Source organism: Lutra lutra, chromosome 13 (assembly GCF_902655055.1).
Source record: "Lutra lutra chromosome 13, mLutLut1.2, whole genome shotgun sequence".
Classification (NCBI taxonomy): Eukaryota; Metazoa; Chordata; class Mammalia; order Carnivora; family Mustelidae; genus Lutra; species Lutra lutra.
In genome coordinates this window covers 92,345,839-92,349,992 of record NC_062290.1, presented here as the reverse complement: position 1 = coordinate 92,349,992, position 4,154 = coordinate 92,345,839, and the positions used below count along the sequence as shown (strand labels likewise).

The 4,154-nt window shown below is 64.9% G+C and overlaps 1 long non-coding RNA gene across 2 annotated transcripts; it reads right to left on the bottom strand.

Annotated features, from left to right (window-relative positions):
- Window positions 1-319: 319 nt before the first annotated feature.
- LOC125082935 (uncharacterized) lies at window positions 320-3,811 on the bottom strand. Of its 2 annotated transcripts, none has more exons than XR_007122146.1 (3): window positions 3,508-3,790; window positions 2,898-3,002; window positions 320-453 (listed from the first exon to the last, which is right to left on the bottom strand). It is a non-coding gene; the product is annotated as an uncharacterized LOC125082935 (long non-coding RNA). The 2 variants fall into 2 exon arrangements; XR_007122147.1 differs by lacking the exon at window positions 320-453 and adding an exon at window positions 1,993-2,062 and having other exon boundaries at window positions 3,508-3,811.
- Window positions 3,812-4,154: the final 343 nt, after the last annotated feature.

Below are 4,154 nucleotides of genomic sequence, written 5' to 3'. Positions count from 1 at the left end.
GAGAGGAGAGAAGGTCACCTGAGTGCCTGCCTCTGCGTGTGCCTTTGCTCAGACAGGACCCAGCCGGGGGCCTCCCAGAGAAGCCACACCCAGGAAGGAAGCCTCAGCGGGACGGCTCCCCGAGTGCAGTACACCCGCTGGGTGCTCTGAGCCCAGTCCCTGCTCCTGGCCCCACACCAGCCTGTGGGGCTCGTCCCTGTGGGGCCCAGCACTGACCCATCCCCACACACTCCCAGGCACCCAGCCCCGGCCTTCTCACCCTCGGGCTCGGCCTGCACGGGCTCTGCGCGCTCCAGCTGGGCCAGCAGAAGGTGGGCACGGTGCTCTGGGTCTGAACCGGGCATGTTGAGCTGCACATAGGCCACCAGCTGCTTGAGGCAGGGAAAGTCTGGGGGCTGACAGAAGTCCTCCGAGTACTGGTCCAGCCAGGTGCCCAGAATGGAGGAGATGGCACTGGAGGTAGGCGGGCAGGCGGCAGCGTCAGTGGTCTGGCCCTTCCTTCCACACGGCTCCCTGGGGCACCCCCGGGGATGCTCCATCCAGAGGCCAGGCCCACCCAGCTCACCCCCACCGGCCATCCAGGCAGGGGCAGGTCTGGCCAGCAGGTGCGAGTCGGCAGTTTCCACAGGAGGGAGCCCTCCATCTCTGGTGTGAGCACCCCTGCCTTCCCCGGGGGGCCTGACCCACTCCTCTGTCTGGGGTCCCTCCTGCTGCACCGTAAACCCCAGGAAGGTGGGGAGGGGGCGCAGCGTCTGCTCTGTCCCAGCCCTGGGGCACACGGTAGGCACTGCAGCAGTCCGTGAGGGAGGAGGGAGCAGGCAGTGTCCCTCTGCCCAGCCCGCCTGGGCTCTCTTGGCCCTACGACCCCCAGCCCCTGCTCCGATGGGTGCCTGTCACTGACCCCCTTCCAGGCACGTGGGGTCTCTTCTTCTCACCGACACTATTCTCAGGAACTGCTGCCCGGCCTCTAGTTGGCCTGGGGCACTGAGGTGTGAGGCCCCCATGTGAGCCGGTGGCCCTCAGATTGGGTTAGGGCAGGCAGGGCTGGAGTGGGCAGTGGAGGAGGGGACACACGGCCCTCAGGGTCCAAGCCCGGCCCCAGCTTCCCCTCTGCCCCCCAGGCCCCGGAGCCCAGCGACAGCGGTCTGACTCGTCCTCCTGCAGGAGAGGCCCCCACAGCTCCACCCTCCAGCAGTGATCACAGACATGGTGGGCCAGGGCTCTGCCCAGTACCCCGGCCCCCGCCAAAGCCCTAGATGTCCCCAACCTGGGAGACAGGGGCTCTCCTCCATCCTAGGGTCCCTCATCCTTCGGACAACGAGAGCATAGAGATCCATATGTAGAGAAGGCCAACTGTGCGTCCCACAGAGTGTCCTGTCCCCACCGCTGCTTTTTAGTCTAGGGTTCTCAGCGGACCCCCACCTGGAACTGAGGCCCGTGAGGCAGGGAGACTTGTCCGCCCTGTTCCCTGAATTAGGCAGACTGTCTAGCTGGGGCTTCCTGTCCATGTGCGGAGCGAACGAAGCCCCACAGCATCTACGGGTCTCTGAGTGGGTCCGGGGCCCCTCCACCAGCCCCCAGGGACCCCTGCTCTGGCTACAGCCAGGATGGGACCCCCAAATGGAATGTGAAACCCCCTCACAGCGGGGAAAGCGGCTTTCGCTGAGACACAGGACACCGAGGCTTGGGGCAGAGCGCACGTTCATGGCGGAGAGGAGCCCTCTCCACGGGCTGGCCACGGGGTCAGGAACCTGTCCCAACAGGCCCGACAGCAACCCCATGTGTGGGGTCAGGCCTCAGGGCACACGGGGTCCACACGGGACACCTGAGGCTCAGAGAGGGGAAGTGCCCCGCCCGAGACACACAGCCTGCAGGTGAGGCAGAGCCGCTGTGCTGGGGGGGGGGGTCGCTCCAGTGGGAGGTGCAGGTGCACCGGGAGAGGGGACACAGGAGAGGGTGCTGCCCTGGCTCCACCAGCTTTCTCGGGGTGTCAGCGCGGGCCGTCTGCATCTCCGGCTCCCGTCCACAGTCAGGGCACACTCATTTTCACAACGGGGCTAAGCTTTGGACAAAGGCAGGACGGTCCCACAACAGAAATTGCGTAAATATTCCCCTCCCTATCCGGAGGGGCAACAGAGTATGAAGGATGGCCGTGTCGTCTTACACGTATGTGAAGGATGATCGTGCACCTGCCGAGGCCAGGGCTACAGCGGGGGCAGGGGGGTTGGGGGGAGTAGCCCAGACTCCTAGGGTTGAGACTATGGCCACTTAAGGGGGCAAAACCCTTGGTGGTGAGTGGTGGTGGGTGGTGAGGCTCCTGGATATCTTGGGGGCAAGAGCCCGTCCAGTCCTCCTCATGCCGGGTCCTGGAGATCCCTGGTACCCACACGCCCCCTGAAAGGCCCTGGCCCTTACAGCTGTGCAGAGCACATGCCCCGCCCTTGGGGTTGTACAGTCCTGTTCTCGTTGAACAGCTTCCCCCAACTGCTTCCATGGGGCTCTGCAAAGACAGCAGCACCCAGCGCAGAGACATCACAGGCTTGCCCCACAATCCCTGCTGTCCTTTACCCAGTCCCCCTGCCGCTCCCAGATCACAGCCCTGCATCTGGGATGCAGGGAGATACAGCTACAAGGCTCGGGATAAATCCTGGGGAGATGGATGAGAACCCTACACCCCGTCCCATCGAGTCAGCCTTGACCTGGGCTGTGAACATGACCCACCCAGCAGGCATCTGACCCCTCAGCATCCTGCTTCTGCTTGGACTGAGCCCCCTGCCCCCCCATCCCTCTTAAACACACTTACACATGCACACACACGGGCAGGGGAACTGCGGCTGCACAGTCGGATCACAGCAGCGTCTGGCGGGACTGGCTGGCTCTGGGCCTCCCTGTCTTACCTTTGGGGCCCTCCAGGCAAACGGCCAGAATAGCCCGGTGAGACCTGACCCACAGTCTGCAGTGTAGGAAGTGGCTCTCGCTGCCGGCTTCCCTGAGACCATGACCTACGGACATCAGGATAAAGCAGGACAACAGATTTTTCATCGGAGCATCTCAAGCCTAGTGAACTGGATAGGGGGCTGTCTCTAGAATGTGGGTGCCTGTGGCAGCCCTTGGGTATCTTGGGGACCCCTGGCCATCAGCCTGGCATGTCCCTCACCCCCATACCATGGCCCTGGGTATGTTCCCAAGAGACAATGCCCACACCCCACAGCCCAGCTGCCTCCAACCTCGGCCTTCTTTCCCCCTTGTCACCTCCGGGGTCCACTCTCCTTTGGACCCCACCTGTGGAGTTAGTCCGTGTGTGTGGGCCCGGGTGCGCGCGTGCACGCAGAGCCTTGTGTGCACCTGTGCCCACACGGAGATGCCCAGAGGAACGGGCCCCACGTGGGAACGACGGGCAGGGTCCCCCAGGATCTCAGGGGCGCGTTTTCCAAGGAAACCCCTCGGGAAGGGGCAGCCCGGGCCTCGGGGGCCGAAACCCTCCCTGTTCCTCGAGCCTCTGCTCACCTGTCGGGTCCGGGCCAGTCCCCGCCGCTGCTGCCCTCAGTCTGCCACTGTCCCAGGAGGGGCTGCACGAGGAACTTCAAGGGTGGGCTCAGCGGGACTGGAGGATCCCACCTTCGGGGCGGGCGCGACGCAGGGCCGTTTGGGGTGGGCAGGGCGCCCCCAGCAACGGTGGTCCCTGGCAGGTGGATCCGTGCAGGCGCGCGCAGGGACCCGCAGACAGCGCATGCGCGGGACCCCAGCTCCCGAGGGCGTGCGCGGCAGAGGGGCTCCTACGGGCCTGGGTCCCTGTGTCCCCGTCTCCACTGCCTGCTTGGGGACCCTCCCCTCCTCTTAGGCGGGGGGCGATGACTGAGTGCACGTGGAGACCGGGACACTAGAGAGAAATGAGACACACCCCGCACCCTGCAGTCCTGACCCGGGTTCCTCTCAGTGCAGGGCTGGGTCAGGAGAGGGGGAGCTGGAGCGGACCCGTCTGGGCAGGGAGGAGGCCAGGCCGCCTTTTCCTCATCTTCATCCCCTCCCCCTGTCTTCCTGGCAGCACCCCCTTCACTCCAAGGTCCAGCACTCCAAACACCTTCCTCTCCCCGCCTTAATCCCCAACACGCCCTCCTGAGGTGGGAGTCCCTGACCCCATTTTCAAAGATGAA